Raw genomic sequence first — 26195 nt, 5'->3', positions numbered from 1 at the left:
TTTGTTTGTCAATTATACTCAATCAAGTTGAAATTAAAAAAAGGACACTGCTCTGGGTGTCTTGTCATGACCCATTCATTCTCTGAACACCTGTGGGCAAGTTATTCAGTCTCTCTCCAGCTCCCTCGATCATTTAAATGAAGAGACTGGACCAGGCTGTATCATGTCTAAGATCCCTTCCAGCTCTATGAGTCTATGATTCTATGTGCTGTCAAGTTCAAAGTATACATGATTCAAATGGCATATGAAGCTCAGTGGCGTAGAACTGTGAGGCAGGGCAGAGCTGATTGAGCTTCAGATACTTCCTCTCAGAGGGACATTTACCTTGGTGGCCTGTCTACAGCCTGGTGTGGCTATCAGCTTTGTAGTCTCAGAAACTCAGTCTCATCTTGGTCAGTGCGAGTCAGCTCTGGACCAAGTCAATATAAGGTTGTTAAAAGGAGCCAGAAGGTTAATGCATTCATTTACAATCAGAAACTGGCTCACTTGTTATTACTATTACCTGAGCCCTTACCCTTTAGGTTTGTCACAGGATTGCCTCATTGTCTGAGGCTTGCAGGGTGGCATAGATTCTGGGAAAGGATAGGGAAATCCAGGATTTGTGTGTTTCCTGGGACCAGACTCATATAGACCCTTCATAACCCCTGCATAAGGCTGCACCTGTCAGAGGTGTGACTATTTGAGCCAACCTAGTGGAGGGTGGCGTCCTTACTATTGACCTTATCCCCTACTTTTTTCTTTTTTGTTGCAATATAACTACAAACAGTAAAGTGCACAAATCTTAAGTGTCAGCTGATGAATATTATGCACCCATGTCTGTACCCATGTAATCATCACTCAGATCAAGATATCGAACATTCTTATCATCTCAGAAACTTCCCTTGAGTGCCTCCTGGCCAATAACCTCTATTCTCCAATTAGCCACTATTCTGACATCTGTCATTACAGATTAGTTTTACCTGTTTTTGAACTTCATAGGCATGGAATTATATAGTGTATACTCTTTTATATCTGGCTCTTTTGCTTGAAATACCTGTGAGATTTATCCACACCGTTGCAAATATTCTGATCTTTTTCATTGTTCTATAGTTGTCCATTATATGAACTACACCAGAATTAGGTTTTTCATTCTCCAATTGATGGACTAAAGCTTCAGTGAACATTCTTGTATATGTCTCTTGTTGGAATATGGACTCATTTCTTGTTACTACTTATTTTAATGTAAAAATAAAAGTTATCAGGTAAGAATGCCTCTCCCTTTCTCATTCCCTACAGAGCGACCTTCTGTTTCCTGTTCTTTCTTCTTCACTTGAAGGCAAGTGAAGAGATAGCTCTCTTCTACCAAGCCCCCGCCTCCCAGAGATGTACTTCACCAATCATCCTCTCACCTGACCCTCCAATGCATTATTTCTAGGATGGCTTTTCCAAAAACTCTTCTCCACCTAAAAACAAAACAAAAACAAAACAAAAAATGAAAAACAGGAAAACAAGACAACAAACAAAACAATCTCCCCTGACTCTACATTATACTCTAGCTATAATCCTGGATCTCTCTTGCCCCTTGGAGTCAAGAGTCTTGATACTGTAGTCTATACCTGTGAACTCTACTTCCTTCTCTTTTATTTCTCATCGTACTGAAACAGAGCCTCAGCCACCAGTACACCTCCCTAAATTGCTTGGTTCAAGGCCATCGTTGACTCCCTTTGCTAAAGCTTCACTTTTCTGCCCTTCTCTCATGTATTTTGACTTTTGTACTGGGTTAGTCCTCAGAGTCTGGTCCCAGTTTAAGGATGTGTGAAAATGGTGACTGGAGCCTGGATCAAGGTTGCTTGTAGTTTGATTTACCTCTAAAGCAACAACTAAACTATATAAAGGATTCAAAATGAGATGTTGATACTAGTGGTAGGTGGCTCCCCATTATTTCTCTGGTGTCTCCTGAGGCGTGCTCACACTTCAGTAGGCCTAGCACCCACAGGGACTGAGAGAATCTTAAGGACAATGAATTATGAAGGATGGGCTCACTGACTTCTATATCCATGGTGATACCAGCACCCTGATCAGCTTAAACTACCCTGTATGGCAATTCTGCTTCCCAGAGAGTCAGGTTGTCCAGGTCCTATAGTTCTTGCTGTGCTGGCACCGAGCCGTCTCCCTTTGTGGGCAACTGTACTGTGGGCTCCAGGAAGTTTTATATCTATCAAAGCACTTTCTGTAGGCAGGCCTATATATGGCCTTTCCCAGCCACCCCGCTTCATTTGGCCCTGTTGTCTGAGCTTAGGTTCCCCTGAAGCAGCCTGGGAGACAAGGTCTTGGGTATAGGTAGTTGACAGAGAAGTGATGTCAGGAAGCACAGGGGAAATAGTAGGGAGAATGAGAAGATGGAGAACAGAGCAAAGCCAGTAAAGTGGGTCACTATAGTGGGAAACTGGAGCTCAGTCTCCTCTGTGGGTCCTCTGAGAACCTGTGTGTGATTCAGCTCAGAACTGAGAAGGTTGGGGTATTTATCCAATTGCTCCCTCTCCCCCTTCATACCCTGCTAGGCTGAGGGATGTTTCTGGGGCGTTAACTCTCTACCTTCCAAGTTGTGCCTGCACGTGGCTGCACAATCTCCCATGGTGCCAGAGAAAGCCTAGGACAGAGAGAGACACAAGCACTCAAGGTAAAAGCTGTGAGCATGCACAGGAAGGAACAGCTCCTAACTGTGTGTGAGCACAGAAGAGCACTAAAAGGATAAAGGGTGGGGTGTCGACAGCATTGGCTGCACTTGTCTCTCCCTTGAATGTCTCTCTTCCCACAGCCTCTGTGAAACATTCTTTCCTGGTTTCCTGCTTGTCTCTGGCTGTTTCTTCCCAACACACTTTTCAGACTCCTCTCTTCCCACTAACTTCAAGTCTAAATGCCAAACTGGTACACACCTTGAGCCCTTCCAGGCTTCTCACTCTGCACTTCATGACGGACCTTACCTACATCCAGGGCTTCCATCCCCACTGTCTGAAGCACAGGACTCTCAGTCGCAATTTAAACCCTCATCCAATTTCTCCACTTAACATGTCTACTTTTAGATATGTCACAGGCTTTCCAACTGAAAAAGTCCAAGACTGAACGCCCCCAACCCCGTGCCTATCAAATTTGTTCCTCCTCTGTATTTCTTATCTCCAAGGATGGCACCATCATCCCTTTAAGCTCCAAAGTCTGAAACTTGAAACCAATCTGTGGTGGACAGTGTTAGTTGGCTGACCCAACTTCTGTTCCTGATAATGAACCACATCATGGGACAATGGGCTGATGGACTGTAATTTGATCTCTTATTCTCCAGATTACTCTCTTTTGAATGTGTCCAGGTTTCCAACGACCTTTTCAGAGTAGGAATTTCAGAATTGAGCTGAATGTTCTACAAGTGGTCTTAACAAGAATGGGACAAAGTAGGACCCTCCCTTCCCTCTTTATAGACATCTGTGATTATAGCCTAGGGCAGGATTCTTTTTTTTCCAGTCACTACATTCCACTCTTTACTCATACTGAGCTTACTGTCCATTACAGTTTCTTTTTCATCTGGGATGTTGTTAAGCTACATTTCTCATATTCTATACCTGGGCTTCTGCTTTCTAGATCGAGGACCAGACTTTATATATTTTTTCCTAGTAAATGTCACCATTTACATCGATCTTGACCTCCAATCCAAATTTATACTGCAATTGACCTGATTTTTAATTTTTAATTTTAAAACAAATTAATTTACAATTTCTGCACATCACCTCAACACCTTCATAGAAGAGGATGAGGGGGCATATCAATAAACAAGTGAATACTATTTGGATAGACTCTATTGTAACAGTCTACTGAAACATGATTGGATCCAAGTGGATTATCTAGTCTTTTAACTACCCTACCAGCTTGGGAAACCAGGAATTTGATAGGTGTGTTTCTTCCATTGGTCCACCTGCTCCATACATAAAATTGTTGAAGAGGCCACCTACATTGGATTTTATGAGATTTAACTCAAGGGTCCTTTCTTCATCACCACCATCTTGTTCCAGGAGGGTTGACAGTAGGTGAGGGCAAGAGAGGGTCAGATGGGAACTGAGGAAGGCTTGCACCAAAATTCCGATCATTTCTTTTTGGATTACCTACACTTTAATGCACTCAGTACCTCTTCTCCCCTCCACTAGGAAATGGAGCTCAGGCTGGTTCTTGAGCAGAGACTTAAGTTGCTGCTAGGCCTGGGAGAAGATGGTGCATCCCCACCCCTGTGGGCTCCATGGGTGCTTCCCTGCCAGGCATGCCCTCTTGGTTATGATGCAGCGATGTTGGGCACTCTTTTATCATTCTGTGTTTTTCTTTTTCCCCCGCATTAAAATTTTATTCACCACATGTCAGCCTATTTATTAAGAAACTCCCAGGTGCTCTTACCCCCGCTCCACGCCTGCAGTCAGCTCCATCCGCCGCCGTTTTCTTATTTACCCTTTGTATATGCTAAAACGCCTCTGCTGGGTCTCAGGAAACATGCAGCAGACAGAGGTAGAGAGAGGTTCTAGCATGCAACACACCCAACTCGCCTAGGAGTGTGGTTGGTACTCACTTACTCCGCCTCCTCTTTCCACCCCTCCCCCCAGATGAATTGAGTGATTCCCTTAAGTCGTGTTTACTTTCAGCTTCCTCAACTTTCTCCTCTAACTCACAACATATGTTAATTTCTCTGTCCTCCACTCTAGCAGGCAAACCTCAGGATTAACCCTCCACTCTCCCTTGCCAAATCCAGGACTGAACTTTTCCCCCCATCTCCTCCCTTTCCTTGACTGAGAGCAGGAGGAGTTCTTAACCTTTTCTGTGCCATGGATCCCTCCGTCCTACTTCTCAAATTCTAATGTGAATTGAGAATTACCTCAGGATTCATTAAAATGAAGATTATGATTCAGTAGGTCTGGGTGGGGCCCAAGATTTGCATTTCTAAAAAAGCTCCTGGGTGAAGCCGCTGGTTCCTAGACCACGTTGAGAATAATAGCAAGGTCTCAGGAGTCTTTCAGCTTGTAGAAGGATGCGAGGGGCTGCACTTATATCCTCCATCCTCACCCTCTCGTCTCGCCCCTCCTCCCCAAGCGCCAGGGAAAATCTGTAGCCACATCTGATGCATAAACAGAATCCGGAAGGCGCAGAGCATCACAGGTGCGCGTCCGGCCAGGTTCCAGCCCCGCCGCAATTCATCAGCTCACAACAAATGCTTCTTTATAATGGGGAAATAGAAACCCTCTCTGCTTCTTTATAATGGGGAAATAGAAACCCTCTCTGCCCAAGCCGGGAGCGCTGCCTCGCTCCTCCCACCTTTACGGGCCGCTGCGCAAGGGGCGGATTTAAGGCGGGGTAGCTTAATAAACGAGAAAGAGAGAGAGAGAGAGAGGGAGAGAGGGGGAGAGAGAGAGAGGGAAACAATTAAACCTAGCGAGCTAGGGTTGCTCCAAAGAACAGGCTTTCAAAGGCAGCGGGGTCTGGCACTTTTCCAGGCTGTGGGATCAGCCAAAGGGCAAGGGCCTCCTTTCTTTAGAGTGACAGGTGCGTCCAGGACAGGCACTGGGCTCTGTGCTTGCCCTTTGTCCATCGCCCCCGCAGGAATGAAGAATGAGTCGCTGTTGGTAGGGTAACAACCCCATGTAATAGGAAAACACGGTGAAAAGACATATTCCTTTTAGTCTAGCCGTGGAGCTGTGCCTACTTCCAGACTCTTCAGAGCATCAGTTTAGAATCACACCTTCCAGAGATGATCTGGAAGCCGCCCTTTCCAAACATGTTCCTCCCTCCCCCTCTCCCTCCTACTTCCCTCTCCCTCCCCTCTTTCCCTCTCCTACCCCTCCCTTTCCCCCTCTCTACCTCTCCTCCCCCTGTCCCTCCCCTTCTCCTCTCCTCCTTCTCCCCCTCCCTCTCCTTCCCCTCCCACTCTCTCCCTCCTCTTCCCCTCTCTCCCTCTCCTCCCCCTCTCTCCCTCCCTCCCTCTCTCTTCCTTGCCCTCTCTCGCCCCCCTTCTCTCCATCCCCCGCTCCTCCCTCCCTCCCACTTGAACCTTTTACCCTTTACCTGAATAGTTATTTTGTTCATTGAATCCAGAGCTGAACACTGGACAGATATTTATAAAATCAAAACAAGTAAATGCCATTAGGTCCCAACTTCCAATTTAATTCAGACATTAACCACAGGATTAAATTTATATAAATTTTAAAAGAAAGAAAATGATTATCTTAGAACAGTGTTCTCAAAGTGTGGTCTCAGGATTAGCAGCATCAACATGGCCTGGGACCTTAATAGAAACACAAATTTTCTGACTCCACCCCAGACCTGCCAAATCAGACACTCTGGGAGTGGGGCCTTGTCCATCTCTGTTTTAATAAGTCCTCCAGGTTAAACTTTGAAAAGTACTCCTCCACAGAAACATGCAGAGTTCATAACCAAGGTCTATGTAATGTGTAGGGCAGAGAGCTGGAGAGCAAAGGGAAATTAACATGCTCTGTCCCCCCTGGAATGGGGGGATGGGGGAACAATGGTCTAGAAGATGCCATAAGGTTCTGACTGCATATGCAGACTAGCCCAGGTCACTGCAAGCATGCAGAAGTCGCAATGAGGCCATTGCTTCATGAGAACAGTTCCCAGTGCTTTATTTTGTAACCCACTTTCCCACACTAACTACTAGGAAACAGGATTGCCTACTTTGTGCTAATAAGCTGCTGCATTTCTTCTAATATGCCGAACATGATAAGAGCATGGAAGAATGAAATATCTGGAGTAGTTAAATAATCAAGGCAGGAATAATTAGGTAGACTAAACCCCAACAAAAATAATCCATCTTTTGGAAAGAAATGACACTTTGAAAAATTTAGAAATCTTCATCAAGCCATTATGTTGCTGAAACATATAAGCACTTTGCATTTTGTTTTCTTTCCCTGCAACATGCAACACATACGAAAGTAATTACAGGATTTCACTTTGTCCTGAGCACTTCATCTCAATGATGGTGGCACTGGACACTGGAGACTAATATAAATAACTCATCAATTATCTTTCCTAAATAAATTATCTATGGGTTCAAAGAGAATATTTTGTATCCAGATATTGAAAAGAGTTTTGCTAAATGTTACCAGCTTTTGGGATGTGTTTACTGTTGTGTGTACAGGGGAAGCAAACAACCACAGAAGTTTCTGTGGACCATGAGGGTTCCTTTTCTTCTCTGCCCTTCTTCTCACCTCATCGATTGATATTTGTGATTAACTTGCTCTGTGAAATATGGAAGCTCTTACTATGGAATGCAGAAGATTTTAGCAGATTATATCTTCCTGTGAAAAATGGCCTTTGTCATCAGTGACTTAGAGAGGACACTGTAGTGTGCACAGATATATGAATTAACAAGGGGAACCATAGTGCAATATTAGAGAGTGCTGGGCTGTGCTCAGGAAACCAGTGTCGTACCATTGAACACAGGATGTCAGCAACGTGTGCCTCGGTTTCCTCATCTGAACGGTGTGTGGGGTCAGCTCGAAGTCCTCTTGGTGTCGTTCACTCTCGATTCTATAATGATAAATTTCAGGCATTCAGATTATCTCCAAATTGGCCCCAAAGGAAAAATCACAGGAACATGCTCTCATACTTCTACTGGGAGGGCAGTGTGGGTATGTTGGGAACAGGCATTTCTATATCTGCTGCAGCACACCCCAACACAGCTTTTAGAAGTTCCACTGTGCATTTTCTTGGCCCAGGCCTCACTCTTCTTGCCATGAGTTTGAAATTGCTGTACGAAGATCCTCCTGGCTTTAGGAAGCTGCCGTGCAGTGTAGCACATTTAGTCCCAGTCATCGCTTGGAGCAACTGGAGCACAGAGTTTAAATGACTTCCCCTAAACTGCTGTAGGAATGTGGAGCGGAACAGACAAGGGGACTGTGGACCTGAATTATCCACTTTGGGAGGCCACCTGCTGACTCCAGTCCCTCCCTTTCCCACCCCCCACAGCTCTACAGGTCATCCTGAGGTCAGAGACTCTCCTTCCCCAGGTGTCTCCTTGTGCCTGGGTTGTCCCTGGTGACAAGAACAGAGGCATCTTGCCAAATCCCACACCAGTTATCCACAAGTCTGGTAATTTTCACAAGAGACCTAGTGGTCTCAGCCCACTTTTCAGCAAGATTTAATAGCACAAGACTGTTGCGAGGCCTCAAGCTACCGGGAAGAGAAGTGTTTGCAAATCTGTGGTTTGGAGAAAGCAGCGCTCAAAACAATTCAGATCTTAATTTACCGCCTGTGGATTTGCAGGGAAGAGGATTTCTGGTAAGATGGCAATTAATGGGGCTTTATTCCAAAGCCTAGTTCATTTCCTGCCTCTTAACTCCTTTGCTGATATCTCTTGGAGCCACTGCCTTGGCTGACGAGATTATTTCATGAATGAATGAGGTCGTGCATTCATTCATTCATCCAACAAACATCTACAAAACAAAGACCAATGTACAGGTGTTGTAGTAGGTTATGGGAATGATGGATGAATAAGACTTTGGTCTCTTGAGGATCCTTTTGGGCCTTGAGGAATGATGAGTCCAGCGGGTAGAGATGGGCATTATAAACACAGGTATATGATATATAGCATGACAGGTGCTACAAAAGAGGCAGAAAGAGAAGCGTTGGTTGCAAACTTGTAGTTCAAGGACCAAATCCCAGCCCCAAGACTAGCTTTCTTTGGCTTTCAGAGCATTAAAAAAAAAAAAAATGTTTACAACCATTAGACCCTGGATAGTTTCACAAAATATATCATGACTTTTGGCTTCTCGAATCATTTGAAGATCAGGCAATTTTGGGCCTGCATTTAGCGACAATAAATAGTGCAACAATGCTGAGTAGTGGCTGCTCCTTTTTGATGGGACTTGTATTGTCCAGCTGGATACAGTGTCCAGGATCTCCATGATATGGATGAATGCCCTTTCTTACTCCATGTCCTCTGGCAGCTGTAAGCGTTTGAGTTTACCACTCTTGGAATCGAGGACAGCGGAGGAATATAAATGGGAGGAGTTATTTCACTTCTGGGGGCGTGTCTATGTGTCCCTGTCAAGGTTAGTGACTCACACATACCCACAACCTTCTCCCTGAACTGCCCTCTTTTTTTCTGGCTGTGTTTCTAGTAGCTGCTTCCAGGCAGCCCAAGCTTCTGCCTCATATGACCAGTGGCACTTCTGGGAATGGGTAGGCTGTTTTGTGCCTCTGGAGCTATGCTATCCACTCTGGTAGCCACTAGCCACATGCGTGTATTTAAATTCAAGTTAAAACGAATCAAAATGAAATAAAATTTAAAATTTCATTTCTCAGTTGCATTAGCCACATTTAAAGTACTTATTAGTGAGTGACTACCATTTTGGTACAGGTACATAGCATTTTCATCATCATAGAAAGTTCTAACAAATAGTGTCGTTATGGGGTTTCGCTTCAATTGATACACTGTCTCCTTCTGATGAAATCTAACACCTTGCCTGCAAGCAGCCTCCCTTCATTTAATAAATGTTTGGGAAATGAATGGGTGAGGGCATGGCATCCCAGGCAGTGTAAAGGACATACATAGTACTGTGGCTGGGACGTGGACTGGGAAAGCCAGAGCTAGGGGAGATGGGGAGTGAGATGGGACAGTTCATTGATGATCAGTCTAGTGGTCAAGAACTTGGGGTCAGGGTTGCTGGGGCTCAGACTCAGCTGTCTCCAAAGGAACACCTGATGTCCCATACCTGTCAGCGAGGCAAGGATACCAGAGAAATCTTTTTACAAGCTTACCTTCAGATAGAACACACACTCACAGCAATTTCTAGCTTGAGCGAGCTGTTACTGCAAACCTCTAAGAAGTCAGTGTCTCGCAACATTGAGCAATGAGCAGCCAGCCTTGTGGGGATGAACTCTGAGTCCTTATTTATCAACTTGTCTTTTTTTCCCCTTCACTTCTCTGTTTCCTAGTCTGTCTCATGGGCTCATACTTGCCAAGCTGTTGACTCTCACTCCCCACCAAACATAGGCAATTTATACCACCACTGTTTGTACCTCAAGGTATCTGGGCTTTACAGGCTAAGGAATTATGACAAATAGCACAGAACAGAAACATCTATTAAAATAGGAATTTATAATTTAAAATGATAGGAAGTGATAGGATGTGCCTCTGTTGAATAGAAACATCTATTAAAATAGGACTTTATAATTTAAAATGATGGGAAGTGATAGAATGTGCCTCTGTACCTCTGTATTGTGTGCACAGGCATTGTTATTTTCTTCTTGGGAAGGAGTTCCAGTTTTGGGTCCTAGAACCTGTGTCAGTGAAGTTGACAGTGGTAGTGGCTATTGTAGGAAGACAGAGAGCTTGAAAGATGTGTGTGTGTGTGTGTGTGTGTGTGTGTGTGTGTGTGTGGTCTTTGCACTTGGGCATACTTTGGGGCTTTTCATCTTGAAATTGCAATTTTCTCAAATTTAGCTAGAGATAAAAAGTAATAGTCATTTCTGTTAAAATGCAGTGTATATTGTCTTTGATTGGGTTCCCTAGAAATAGAGTTAAGATGGAGATACGTATGCGGAATATTTTTTTAAAAAAACTAATATTAAAACAGCTTTATTGAACTATGATTTAGATACTGTTAAATTAACCTGTTTTAAGGATACAATTAAAAGATTTTTAGCAAATTTAACAAGTTGTGAAACCATCACCATAATCAAACTTTAAAATATTTCCATCACCCCAAGACCCCTTGTACTCATTAGCAGTCACTGCCCAATTCCACCCCTAACCCCAGGCAACCATTAATCTACTTTTTGTCTCTATAGATTTACCTTTTCTGGATGTTTCATGTAAATGGAATTGTATGGTATGTGGTCTTTGTGTCTGGTTTCCTTTACTGAGTATAATATTTTTAAATATCATCCATGCTGTAGCATGTATCAGTGCTTTGTTCCATTTTATGGCTGAATAATTAATATTCCATTGTATGGATTTACTACATTTTATTTATCTATTCATCTGTTGATGAACATTTGGGTTATTTCTACTTTTTGGCTATCCTGAATAATGTTGCTATGAACAATTGTGTGCAAGTCTTTTTGTGTGGACATACATTTTCCTTTCTCTTGGGTATATACTTAAGAGTGGAATTACTGGTCATATGGTAAATTTATGTTTAACTTTTTAAGAAACTGCCATATCGTTTTGAGAAGTGGCTATGTAACATTAGATTCCCACCAACAGTGTATGAGAATCCCAGTTGCTCTACATCCTCACCAACACTTGCTACTCTGGTCTTGATTCTAGCCATCCTGGTGGGTGTGAAGTGGTATCTAACTATGGGTTTGACTTACATTTCCCTATTGACCAACGATGTTGAATGTCTTTTCATATGCTTATTAGCGATTTGTATATCTTCTATGATGAAAAGGCTATTCAAATTTGTTTGCCCATTTAAAAAATTTGTATTGTTTGTCTTATTGAGTTGCAAGAGTTTTTAAAAATACATATTTTCTGTATGCAAGATCTTTATCAGATATCCAATGTTCAAATATTTTCTCCAATTCTGTGCTTGTCTTTTCATTTTTTAATGGTGTCTTTTGAAGTGCAAATGTTTAAAAAGTTGATGTAGTCTAATTTATTAGTTTTTTTATTTTATGAATTGTGCTTTTGGTGTCATACCTAAGACCAATCCAGATTCACAAAGATTTTGTCTTATTTGTTTTCTTCTAAAAGTTTTATAGATTTAGCTCTAACACTTAGAGCTAAATTTGTTTTAAGTTAATTTTTGTGTATGGTGAGAGATAAGGATCTAAATTAATCTTTTTTGCATGTGTGTATCCAGTAGTCCCAGAATCATTTATTGAAAAATATTATCCTTTTCCATTCAATATTCTTGGCACCTTTGTTGAAAATTGACCATAAAGGTTTAAAGTTTTTGTTTTTTGTTTTTTTTTATTTTTTCACTCTCAATTCTGTTCCATTGGTCTATATGTCTATCCTTAAGCCAGTGACTGAGGGCAATACCCAGAGAAGGACACAGCTGTGAGTGGTCAGTAGCTGATATTCCCAGCCCTGGGGGGATGGGTGCTTGGCCCTGCCATGGGACTCTGTGCTCCCATGTCCACAGTGTCCACGAAGTCTACTCTTGTGCTGCTCTGATCCACTTGCTTCTTAGGTAAGTTTGTCCCATTTGAGAAGACCTCTAGAATTCTGAATGATATTATTTTCTGGGGAACTTACAAAAGAAGGATTAGTTGATTTTGTGGCCATAACCGATATTCACCATTTCCCCACCCATGTCCATTTGAGACTCCCCTCATACTCAACTAGGATTTCTGCTAGCACCATCTAGGAAGCTTTCCTGTTGGGGTGAGCCAGACTCTCATTGCATATAGGTCTGGGACTCTAGCTACCATGTTTTTCTTAGCCTATAGCTGCCATATTTGTTTATTTACTATTAAAACTGGATGTGGTATCACCAAGATGAGATTGTAGGAGAAGGGACTTAAGCACTGGATGGATCAAACTTTAATTAACTCCAAGATTCTAGGATATGAGGATGCTGGTCCTTTTGCATGTCTGGGCCCTCAACGGTCAGCACTGGCCCTGCTGGCATGCTGGACCTTGCTGATTTCTCCTGCCAACTTCTGTTCTCACTGGGAAGAGAGACTTGAAACAGGAGGTTCTGAGGCATTGGATTACCAGCCATTTCCAATAGGAATTCATAAGGAGCCCACACAGAATTTGGAACAATATCCACCAGACCCAGAAAGTCAGCTCTTCTTTGGTTACTCAAGATGAACTAAAATTAAGCAATAATCATAACCAAAACCTTACTTTTATTTTTGATTTTCAAATCAATCACCTGGGCTTTAATGGGTTGCATAGTATAGGTAAAGTTGAGTCATAGGCCTTAGATGAAAATGAAAGAACTCCATGACATACTCTCTTACTGTTGAGGGTTATAATTTAGAATGGAGGTTTGGCAAATGGAGGTTATGGCCTATAAGACAAATCTGGCCAACAGCAGTGACTGAGACCATATGGTGTGAGGAGTTGAAAATATTTATAATCTACTCCTTTACAGAAAAAGTTCACCAACTTCTGGTTTAGGAAGCTAGATGTGCAACTAGTCAGACACTAGCTGCTGTAACCCAAATCTCAGTGGCTTAACACTTAGAACAGTAAAAGGATTTCTTCTTGTTTATGTTATAGTCAAGTGCAGGTGGAGGCTCTGCTCCAGGCAGTCATTCAGAGACCCATTGCAGTAGATGCTACTAGGTCTTTTCTCAGTTCCCCTTTGTCAGGCTGGCACTCTCATCCACAGCTCTTGTAAATGTTGGCTGATAATTGCTCACAGTCGAACCATAATCCAGCTATTTGCCCTGAGTTGACAGGCAGCCACTCCACCCAGAAATGCCTGAGAGGGCAGGCAGCCCTTGGTTTAGCCTGTAGCCAATGACTGGCTGACACAGGGCTATGGATACCTGGCTTTGTGACCTCAAGTGGACACAACTCCATGGAGCTATTCAAGCTCCAGAGCTCCCTGCGGGATCAGAGGCTACACTTCATTTCACAGTACCCATTTGCTTAAATTCTCTCTTATCTTATCTTTGCAGGTTTCACCTAGAATCTTCCCGTCACTAAATCTCTTGCATAGGAACCCCCGTTTGAGTTCTGTTTCAGGGAACCTGACCTAGCTCCTAATATGTTATAGCTTTGCCATCTTCAAAATATGCCTCCAAAGTTAACTTTGACATCATTCAGCTAGGTAGCAGATGGTGGGGTAGGGAAGAGAAGAGAGAGAGACCCTCATTTTTAACTACCTCATCCCTTTTGCTCACATTTGATTGGTGAAAGCTAGTCTCATCAAGATGAAAGGAGGCTTTAAAATTAGTTTAACTGTGTACCTTGGAAGAGGAAATAGTTTTGGTGAGTATCTGGCTCATCTCTTCCCTCAAGGCATATGTCTAAAACAATTTCAGAGTGAAATCTCATATCAACGCAACGCCACTGGGAGAGCAGGCCACAAGTCAGAACATGATTACTTTCTCAATGAGTGGAACAGCTATTGGGGTTCCCATTTCCTTATGGTAATCCTTTCCATGTCAGCCTTCCCAGCTCTTCATTCATGGCAGTGACCAGCACATAACCATCTCCCCAGCACCTAGCCCAGTGCATGAGACCTAGAAGAAACTTAACATTTGGTGAATAAAACCACTCTTGGTTGGGGCAGTCCAGCAGAGGAGATAAATGCAAGCTGGCCCTGGAATGAAAGAGTAGATTCGCAGAGGAGCGGAGGGTGGGCAGGAGACACTATCCTAGGCAGAGCTGATTTTCAAATGTTGACTCCCTGGGTAAGCAGAACCTCTAGGGAGCAAATCTACTCTTTTATGGCCCACACGTTCTTCCCCTGACGGGCCGCAGCCATATATCCAAGACCTCCAAACAAATAACTCCCTCAGCTCCCACCAACACAGCTGCCCTGCCTGTTAGCAACTGCAAATGTTCAGATAGAATTAGTTTATCTCCCATCTCAGTTTCACTTCTAAGATTGTCTTGGTGGCCTCTCTCCCCAGTGATGCGCTCCACATTCTTAGTTTGTTTTGGTCTCTCTGCCAGCTCATTACTTTGAGTCTGGATGTTTCTTGGCTTGATAATCAGCAGCCCCTTTGGCTGGGGGCCTGCCTGATTCTCATTAGCAGCTGCAGCCCTTGTGGAGATCGCAGGGAACCCCCACAGAAGTCACATTTGTAAATATCTACTAGAATGATAAACAAGACTATACAGAAGTGAATGAGAACACAGTAATTAAGAATATCACCTGGCCACCAGTGATGGTTTGCCTTTAATGAATCATATTAAAACAAGGTGCAAAGGAGACTTAGGTTTGCATTTAGAGCTAGCAGGAAGGTGAGTAGATTCTTAATGCAAATCAGGCACTTTGGGGTTAAATCTGGCATTACTTTCTTCAGGATTTTATACTTAATTTTACTAAAACCTCTGTGAATATTGTCATATTTGTCAGAGACAACTTGCCATACCATTTCTGATGTCATGTACCATGATTTGCTTGCTGGGGATTGGCTCACATTTGCCTAACTATTGGCAAAATGTTTATGCCATTTTTGAAATTTCTCTTGGAAGAGTTCCTACTGCCCTTGAGGTGTCTCTTCTGCATATTCTTAGAAACAGAACAATAAACAAGGACCTTTGGAAAAAAGTGGCAGCTTTTCCTGATTGCCAAGCGAGATACAACTTTGTTATTGAAGTCTCTTACTCTGCCTTTGGAGAAGTTGGGATTACATATTCCTTTAGTGTATGAAAAAAAGTAAGACATTGGCTTCAAATTAATCTGAAGAACTTTGAACTAAAATAAAGTTCTTTTCTAGAATGCTACACTAGAAAATAACACAGCAGGCTGCTAGAAGCTAGAGCAGGGACAACCAGAGGGGCATGGTTATTGCACAAGGAGATTTAGATGGCCATGCTTTCCTGTTTCTCAAACCTGGTTTCTCCCACTGACCTCCATTTGGACCCTAGAGGTGACTCACTCTTCAAGATGCCTCACAGTTAATGCACCCCTTGGAGTTCCTGAGGAACGTTCAGATTTGATTCCCTTGCTTGGCCTCATCCATATGCTGGCTTTATTGATGGACCATTGATAAAGACTAAGCGAGGCCCAGCTTGCTGTACTTTCGAATCTGCCTGAAGTGGGTTTTGAGGGGAGAATGAGGGAGAAAGAAGATTCTTTAAAGTTGCATGGTCATGGGTTAAAATGTAGTACTCACTCTACCTGCTTTGGCTCAGTGTGTCATACATAGCTTGTTTGGGGGCAATTTGACCCCAAATTGAGTGGCCTACAGGTGCTTGCTTACCTTGAAGAAAGCCCTTGAGAAATCACCATCCATGGGCCCAGCTTCCTCACCCTCAAAAGAAAGAAAAAACTGGGTTGGTGAACCTCTGTTTTTTGTTTAGTGAGGCAGAAGGCTGCGGGACTCCAGGGCCTGGGATGTATGCATGGTGGCTATCTATTGGAATCTCCCTCTTGCCTTGTTTAACTCTCTATGAATCTCCTGCCAGCCTTCTCCCCAGTGATTCTTATGCCCATCATCTCCAATGGAGTGGATATGTAAGGGGCCAGGGGCCAGTGAAGCTTCTGAAATGCTGGGAGAAGGAGGGAAAGCTGTGCATCACACACTTTCAGTTCCAGCTTTCCTTCTCCTACCTAGTGGCAGGGTGACAAGGTTCTTAATGATAATTTTTAAAAAGTGTCAGGCCTCTGCTCATTTGCAAATCATTGTATCTAATTTGCATACCAGATTCAGAAGGCCTCAACTTCACATATGGAAACTGGAACACAGTGTAAATAAGATAAATGGATTAGCTCAGCTGACTATAACTGTAGCCATGACTGACCCATGGCCCTAGAGCACACGAACTACAGAGGAGGTTTGTCAATCAGACAATCTATTTTGATCCTGGAAGTGGAGAAGCAGGATGTGTGTGCACGCACGCTTGCAGACTCACTGACAATCCCTGCTGGGAAATAGGCCATCAGACAGTCCCTGCACGGTGCTGGCATGGCCTCTAAGACCCCAGTGGAGGTAAGAGGAAGCTTAGAGAGACCACCTGTCCTCAAGGACCACAATCAGAAAGGTTTGTGTCTCCAGACCATGGGCGATTAGTTGAAAGCTGGTCTCCTTGAACTTGCTGACTTAGTAGACAACAGTTGCTGGGAGGAGGGGGCTGGGTGTCTTTCAGGTCTTCTCACCTGTGCTTTTCTTCAGAGGCCCTGCCATCCTGGAGCAGTAGTTTAGGCTAGTCAGGCCTGGGCAGCAGTATCTGGGGACATTGCTGTCTTGGCTTCTTCTCAGCTGGAGAAACAATTACCCTGGCAGCTGGCCACTCGCTCCTGCCCACCTCTCAGCGACTTCCTCAGCCTGACACATGAGTCTTCGTGGCTGACCCACACCCTTTCCGGAGTCAGGTCATCCATCATGGAAATGCCATCGAGAACAGTAGCAGGTGGCTCGTCCTTTTTATCAGCATAACTCAGGAAGCAAGGCACTGGAGATAGGCTGCTGCAGTGGGATTAATATGATGTCAAGCTCACACCTTTGGCGATTAGTTAATGGTTTGGCTATGTGGGGTAGGTTTCTTTGGCCTTCTTTCTTGGGATTAATGACCTAAGATGACAGATGGAAGTTTAAGACCATTTAGGAAAGGAAAACAAGCCTGGGGTTGGGGGAGGAGTGGGGAAAGTGACCCAACTCCTTGGAGGTTGGAGTGGCAGTGAGGAGATGAAAAATGGCTTTGGGTCAGTGAAGAAGGAAGGAATTTGATCAAGGAAGCATCTCGTAGATTGCTTTTTGAACTGGGGTTTTACAAGGAGCTATAGGTTTTACAAGGGGTGTGTGTGTGTGTGTGTACATGCATGCACACATGTATGTATTCGTATGTGTACATTATTGTAAGCATATATATTTATATATGTTTGTGTAGGTGTATGTGTATGAGGGTGTGTATCTATCTTTCTGTGATCATGTCTGCACAGGAATGAGTGTGTGATGTGTGGTATATGATGTTTATATGTATGGTATGTCTGTCATATGTGTTTCTATGGAGTGTGGGCATATGTGGTGTGTATATGGTATGTGCGGGTGTATGTGCGTTCAGACTGGGTCTGGACATGCGGAGGCCAGGCAGGCTCCTGCTTGGGGTTCAACCTCTTGAGCCCCTCTCTGCTGGCCATACTCTTGACCCAGGGCCCCTTTTCTGACCATGGTGATCATCCATGGGCTGTCTTTCTCTTCCAGGCTCCTGGGGCTCAGCCCCACTGCCCTCTCTCTGTGGTGGAATACCCTCCTTCCCCTGCCCAGCCTGGCCTGCAGGATGAGCCCCAGTCTTTCTTCTTCCTCCTCTCTTTGCTAGAAGGAACAAAATCTGAACCTCCTGGTGTCAGATTTTCAAGGCTAATCACTATGAGGAAAAAGATGGGAGTCTGGGGGCAGGTTAAGTACCCTGTGGCAAAAAATGGGGGTATTTATAATGAGGGGGTAAAGACTGGGGAGAGTGGCCCAGAAATAACACAAGTGGGCACTTCCAAAAGGATCAACATCCCTCAAGATTCTGACAGCAACTGGGTGCCTTTGAAGCTGGGATTGCACAGTGATACCTTTGAGGGAGGGGTTTAATATGTGGCCTCTCCTATGTTGGGGTGGAGACTGCCTGTAGCCTGGAACATATCATCTTGTTCCTGCCAATGGTGCTTGAATGACCTCTCTTGGCTACACAGATTAGAGAATTAGGCAATAACGAAGTCTCCTATGACTTGCTGGCATTGTTTCTCCTGAGAGGGCTGGTATGCACCACTGGCCTGAGCTAGCGGCACAGGCAGAGTGGGAGAATTTGGAGGAGTCCTGGCTGGAAAGGGGATGTCAGGGAGGAAAAATAATTTTCCCTCTACCTTTTTATGTTCTTGTCTGAGACCCCCCCTCTCCACCCCACCCCTACCCCCGGAATAAAGACAGATTAACAGGAGAAAAATGAAAGTTTAATAACATGTATACTTGGGAGAGACCAAAGAAAACCAAATAACCCTCCTAAATGACGCAAGCCATTAACATTAAATATAATTTCCTGCTAAAGACAAAAGATGTTGGGGATGGGGGAAGGCCAGTTATGGAAGATGACCAGGCAAAGCACAGTAAAATAGGGTAGAGTTGTTATGCAGATTTAAGTCTGTACCTTCTCCACCGATAAGAGTTTCTAAAGATTTGGAGTCATCCTTCTCTTCCTGGTACAGAGAAGGAGATACCCCCTTATAAATATGTGTCTCTTATAAAAGGGTAACTTCTACTCAGTTTTCAGAGCTTCACCTGTGTTTACCATTTCTTAAAAATAATCAAAGTAAAATAATCCTTATGCCAAAAAGACATATTTTGGGGTGACAAATTCTGCTTCCTTTAGGGCCAGTCATAAACATTTGCATCCTGAGATTCACAATAATGGAAATCAAAGGAGTCTAGCGTTAGCTTCATGATGGTGATAATGGTGATGGGGAATTCTCCAAGTTGGTCACCCAATCTCTGAAGTGCCTGGCCTGAATCTCCCCCAACCTCTCAGCTGGGCTGAAAGTGTGATCTAACACTGAAGAACCACACCCTAGATGCCCTGCATTCTGCTTGGCAGGAGCTAATCAGGCTTTATCTCTTTCCACCCTGGAACCATGAGAAGACTGATTCCCTTTTGGACTATATGGTGACAATTTTAAGAATTCCCAAGTGGAAGATAATTTTTCCTAAGTCCTATTTCAGTCAGAACTCTTCAGGTTGCTTGAAGGAAAACCCAATTCAAATTAGCTAATGCAAAACAGGCAATTTTAGTTTTATATAATTGAGATGATTTGCATTCAGACATGGCTGGATACAGGAGCACATACCATTTTGTCAGCTCTCTTTTTCTCTTTTGTTAGTCTTGACTCTGCTTCTTCCTGCTTTGCCTCCATTCTCTGCTGCTACCCACAGCTCTCTCCATGCAGCACAAGAAGTTGCTGCCTTCACAGCGTCCCAGTTTAGCCACCTCATGAAAACAGAGTGTCTCTTTCTTGTGCTGTTGTGTGCTGGTAAAGGTTTTAATGATTGGCTCTACAAATAAAACATCTCTGATTTGTAGTATTTGCCAATTTCTCCATAGCAAAAATATTCTCACTATGGTCTTTTTCAAGGTGCTTAAGAGTTGTACATCTTTGGCTCTCGTGACTTGGTGGAAGGGAGGCTTCTCTGGTGTCTGCACACCCATTTCAAGGAATCAGTCTGATTTCCCAGATTGGTATTCAGGCCCAGCTCTAGACTGAGCCTTGTTCAGGGGAATGTGCTGTGTTGATTGGTCAGGAGTTGGTCTCTTGTTGTTCGGTGGCTGGGGTTGGAGAGGAGGTATACGATAATGGGACAAGAGCCAGACTACAACCACCTGGATAAAGATGGAAGAGAGGGACTACTGTTAGGGTGACATCATTAAAGCAGGAAGCTGAGGAAAGGGACAGATCAGACAAGGAGCCTGACAAGGACAAGAAGGGGAAGAGGAAAGCAGCTCTTGGATGGGTCGCAGCCCATCAGCGAACTGAAGAGGGACACAGATGATCCAGTTTGGCAGGGACCAAGTAGCATTCTGTATTTATTTTCTCTGAAATAGAGATGTTACTGGAAGCTTCAGACTGGCAGTGCTGCCTGCAGAGAGGCAATGTTGCATGACCAGGACTTGTGACCTCCTGGCCTGAGCACAGGATGCCACAGGGTCCCTAAGTATGGATGACTCATCTTCCCTTAGGAAATGGGCCAGGTGTCCAGGTACAGCTAATAAGAGTGTGTGTGTTCATCTACGTGTATGTGCCTGCGGGGTGTGTGTGTGTGTGTGTGTGTGTGTGCGCGCGCGCATGTGTGCGTGTGTGTGTGAGCATGTGTAGTGTAAACCATGGGTAACTGAACAGGTAGAGCAGGGAGTCTTAACAAGAATAAGGCAGAAACCAGGTCTGGAGGGATCAAGGATAGGGCTGGTGAAGGAAAGGTGAGGGCAGCCCATCTGGCAGGGTCCATGGCCCTGGGACTGTCAAGTGAGGGAGTTGCAGATGGCTGCCTTCCATAGTTCTCAGCTGCCCATAGTCCTGCTGGCCATGGAGCTATCCTGTGCTGTAGTGCACCTGGTTAAATGCTAAGCACAGAAGAAAAGCAGTGGATTGCAAAGTGTGGTCCTCAGATCAGCAGCATCAACACTACCTAGAAACTTGTTAGAAATACAGATTCTCAGGCACCTCTTCAGACCTCAGGATCAGACACTCTTAGGGTGAACCCTGTAATCTGTGTTTAACAAGGCCTCCAGGGTTTATTTATTTATTTACTTATTTTTTTGTGGCAGGCTCCAGTGTGAGAACCACTGTCATAAAGGAACAGTGGGTGCCCAGATGTGTCTCAAAAGTAAACATCAGGGTATAGTGTGTTCTTTTTCTCCTCCTTTTGTTCTCCAAGATTCATTCTTGACTAATTTTTGCAATGTTGTGTGTCCCTGAGACCCAGCAATGTGGACCCACACACTGGGCTCTTTGCCAGGTTGCTTTCAGTTGGACTCCACTAATTTGAGCAAGATTAGAGGTGGGAGGAGAGGTCGGAGTATTTCTCCTTTGCCCCTTCTCTGCTCACCTCCCTGGAAGGCTATGTCCTCCCATCATTGTAGCTCTTGCTGGAGGCCCCCCTTCATGGTTCCACCTCTCCTTGGGCTCCCACATAACACTATTCCTTCCCCTGTTCTTAGGAGTGCTAACGGCCTCCAGCTGTTCCTAGTTTCTGGGTGCCTCGACATCCCCACATGGTTCCTGTCACCTGTCAGCACCTCTGCATGTGTCCCCTACATCAAAGTCTGTTTATCTGCCTTTCCTGGGGTGCAGGCTGCCTCTTGGCAGCACCTGACAGCAGGTGAGGCATAAACAGGTGCCACATGCTGGTGCAGGTGTTGATGCTGTTACCAGCTGGCCTCTTGGAGATGACAATTCATTTCTCCGGTACCCATATGAGAAGAGGAAGAACTATAATAGGCACAGTACCCACTACATGTAGGGAATGTTCCCAGTGCTAGTCTATGTATGATTTAATTTAACTCTTTCTACAGTGCACTACTGTAAGTACTATAATTTTCAGCTTAACAACAATGAAATGGAGGCTTTGAGGTTGAACAACTGGTAGAAGCAGAGCCAGGACTTGAATTCATATGTTTGGTTCCTAAATATGTGTGTTTTACACAGCATAGGGTGCCTTCCCATAGATTACAGCAAATGCCTAGAATCTTCTAATGGCAAGATGATGCTCTCAAGATAGATACAGACCAAAAACACCGGGGATATTCTGAAATGCCAGGAAGGTGCTTCTTCTGAATGTTGGCAATGTGGATTTTATTGGCAAGAGTAGGTTAAAGGAAGACTGGGGAGGGCCCATCCATTGAGATTTTCTAGGGCCTGTCACTTTATCTACATTGTCTAGTGTAATTATCAAGAGAATCTGATGAGATGGAGATTATAACCTATTTCACAGATGAGAAAATTGAGGCTCAGAAAGGTTGTCATTTGTTTGATAGCAACCCTTTCCCTCAGCCCCTGTCCCTCTTCCCTTTTTTGTTTTTCTTCATGACACTCATTAGCATCTGACATATCTTTTACTAGTTTATCATTTGTCTCTTCTCACTAAAATGTAACTTCAGGATCAGAGATTTTTGTCTATTTTTTTCCCCATAGCCCACAAACATGGGGCTACAAGGATGCCTGGCATATAGCAGGGGCTCAATAGTTATTGGATGTGTCAATGAAAGTATGTTATAGAGTTAGTAAATTACAAATTTGGGATCAGAATCCAGAACTTACAAGTCAAATTTTTTGTATTATTACCACTCTGCTATCTCCCAAATTAATACCTAGAAATGTACACTTATTGGGCACTGACTGTGTTTCTGGCTCTGTTGTTTGTGTGTTTGCAAGTACACCATGATAAGTGTTCTTTATGTTCTTATGTAACTTAGATTTTTTATCTAAAACATTTCAGGGTTTGATTTCTTTTCCTAATTGATTTTAATGTGGTTATGCCTGCTGTGATCTTTGGGTAGTGTTCACTTCTGTGCACTCCATAAAGTGCCTGGAATCGTCAAGTCATCTGAATGAATGACTTAATTCATTATATTTAATATTCTCTCTCCTAAAGAATTCACTATTTCTCTTCAAAATGATGCTGCATTGGTGGCACAATGTATCCAGTAGAGTGGTCAAAGATACAATGGTGGTGACAAATGGCTTGCCAAACTCCAGCCTTGCTCACAGGTCTTAGATCTCATGGTACTCCTTGCTACCCCTTGTGTCATGGTGGTGGCTGCTGCCCTGACCTACTGCACCTACTGCATCAGGCTCAGCTCAGTGAAGCCCAGCTCATTTTTCTTACATGCCCACAAAGGAAGGGACCATATCTATGTAGCAATGGTTAACATACAGTAGATGTTCAACAAGTATATATAAAAATGAATTTATGATGTAATTAAATGATGACTGCAACATTACGCATTATCATCACCCCTATTTTACAGATGAGGCAACTGAGGCTCAGTGCGGTGAAATAGAGGATTGCTGACTTCCTGGTCATCCTCTTCGACCTCCAGCATAGGCTCTCTACACATTTTTGATATTTCAGTTTAGGATTTGAACAAAATTCCAGCAGCTGCCTTCTATCATGGTGTGGTATCTGAACCTCCTTCAAATGTAACTAGCCAGAAACATTTGCTATAAGGGTCTGTAAACTGGAGAAAAAAATAATTTGGCAACACATTTCTAGAAATATGTACTCCTACCCCTCCCACCCCAGCCAAATGCAGGGAAGCAGATCCAGGAGTCGGAAGTTGATACTTTCAGTTTGATGACTTTTGCTGGGACATGTTACAGGATGAAGCATCTGCCATGTGGTAGCTTCAGCCATGAAAGGTGCAGACTACCTCTTGGGTTCAGGTGTGGGAGACTGGGTCCAGTCTCTTTCTCAGACCACCTGCACAGAATCCCGGTGAGCTGGAAGTTCTCAGGCTGAAAGCTGAGTAGAGGGATAAATTCTTGTCTCTGCCACTAAAGTATGTGTCTCTATCATAGCCCTAGTCATTTGAGGAAAAAAGAAAGTTAAAACCACTAAACTTTTGTACTGAGGGTGTTAGGAAGACCCAATAAATTAGAATCAGAACCCATAAGTGGAGTGAATTAGGATATAATTCTTCACATTCCACATAAAGGGCCTAACCTCAGAGTTCCTTTAAATGACAAGGACTCCTCCCCTCTCCAGGGTATTAAAATGTAATTGCTCATTCATCCATCCATCCATTCATTCAACATTAACTGACCTCTATTATATGACAGACACTGGACTAAGTACTGGGTATTCAAAAATGAAATAAAATATAATTTATACCATTAAAAAATATCTGCGATGGTTAATTATAGGTGTCAACTTGAATGGGCTTTGGAATGCCCAGATATGTGGTCAAACATTATTCTGGGTGTTTCTGTGAGGGTGTTTCTGGTTGAGATTAACATTCAAATAAGTAAACTTTGGCTAAAGCAGGTTATCCTCCCTAACTTGGGTGGGCCTCACCCAAACCGTTGAAGGCCTGAATAAAACAAAATTATTGGCCTCCTAGAGCAAGAAGGAATTCTACAGAAGATGGCCTTGGACTTCATCTGCAATATTTGTTCTTTCTGCCTGATGGCCTTCAAACTGGAGCATTGGCTCTTCTTGGGTCTCCAGCCTGCTGGCTCACCTTGTAGATTCAATTTGCCAGTCTCTACAATCACATGAGCCAATTCCTTATAATCTTTCTTCCTTTTAACCTCCTTCTCTCTCTCTCTCTCTACACACACACACACACACACACACACACACACACACACACACACACACACACAATCGTATAATCGTCTTGGTTCTGTTTCCCTAGAGAACCCTAACTAATAGAATATCCCAATAGTATTGCTGTCTATCCATTAAGTTGCTCTGGAAATTATTTCAGGTGGCTGACATTAACATATACAATATACCAAGATGCAATAAAATGGATTAGGAAAAAGTGTGAGGTGAGAACCTGTGAGGTTACCCTCCTAGCATCTATTTATGAGAACTACAGTCCCTCAAAGTCAAGCCAATATCTACTGCAGGGCAGCCATTTTATACAAGATGACCTTACCCCTACCATAGCCGATTGGTCGAAGGTTAGACACCTGCCTTGATTGGGCCGATCAGAGCTGTTCCTTGGGAGTTTTTAATCTAGACTAGGAGCAAGCATCTAGTCAGCTGACAGAGTTTTCAAGAAGTAAAGCTCAGAAGCTGTCAGTGATCATGTTTCTACCTACAAAGAAAGCCAGAGAGGGCCAATGAAGAGGAAGTGAGAGAAAAGCCAAGATGGTAGGTGGGGGTATCTAGTGGCCCCTCACCCTAGCAGTTCCTGGGCTTGACCACATTCCTCTTTCATGGGACACTTCAGTATCCTTATAATAAATCTTCCTTTTTTTTGGTTTAACATAGTTCAACTTGGTTTCTATCACTCTCAGCCAAATTACTTTTTAGATTGAAAGGAAAACAAAAATGAAAGTAAGAAATGGAGCTAAGGTTAAGGGCAGTGGATGAACTTGAGGCTCTATGGCCTCATAGACATGATAGAACTGGTCCACACAGTTACCCCTGAACCTTCCAGAAACCAAGTCATAGAGGGAGACATGATTTATAAGATTCAGTGTCTACACAAATCAAAATAAACCAATTGGTAAGAAGCAACACTCATTGTGGTATAATACTGAGACCATACAGAGATTTTTTGCAGGATCTTTTCAGAGAGGGCACTTTCCAAAGTGACGTTTGGACTAGCATCATCATCATTTGTTAGAAACACACATTCTTGCATTTGTATTCTGGGGGCAGGATACAGCAATCTGTGTTTAAACAAGTCTTTCAGGTGATTCTGAAGTGCACTAATGTTTGAGAAACAAGACAATATGATAAGCAATGTTCCCACAACATCCTATCGCAACAGGCGGATCAGCTTTATAGGGCCCTTTCTTGTAATAGTACTCGATAATTGCAGTGAATGTCTTCTAGTTTCATCTGCCCTACACCACTCTTACAATTGCAGAACTCCTTCTCTGACATGCTCTGTGGTTTTGGGGAGATGGTCAGTCATAAAGTTCTATCTGTGCTTGGGGTACAGGATAGTCATATGATCCAGGCTTGGCCAATCATAGGACCCTCTTCTCTGTTCCAAAGTAATTGAACCAAGGGGTTCATATGACCCAAACAGGGTCAATCAGGAGCTCTTCATGAGATTTAAAAAATAAATTCTGATGGAGAGTGAGAGACGGTTTTTCTTCTTTTCTGAAAGCAAGTTGAAAGACAGGGGGTGGAGAGCGAGAGAAGGAGAGGGAGGGAGGGAGAGAGGGAGATAGAAAGACGACGACGACGACGACGATGACGAAAAAGAAGAAGAAGAAGAAGAAGAAGAAGAAGAAGAAGAAGAAGAAGAAGAAGAAGAAGAAGAAGAAGAAGAAGAAGAAGAAGAAGAAGAAAGATTGATTTGATAATCTTTATGCTCTTCACCCTAGTATACATACCCTTAACTACTGCACCCTATTGCCTCTCACTGCAGA

Source organism: Pteropus vampyrus, unplaced genomic scaffold (genome assembly GCF_000151845.1).
Source record: "Pteropus vampyrus isolate Shadow unplaced genomic scaffold, Pvam_2.0 Scaffold582, whole genome shotgun sequence".
NCBI classification, from domain to species: domain Eukaryota; kingdom Metazoa; phylum Chordata; class Mammalia; order Chiroptera; family Pteropodidae; genus Pteropus; species Pteropus vampyrus.
The sequence above is the reverse complement of the archived record's forward strand: the minus strand, read 5'-3'. Positions refer to the sequence as shown.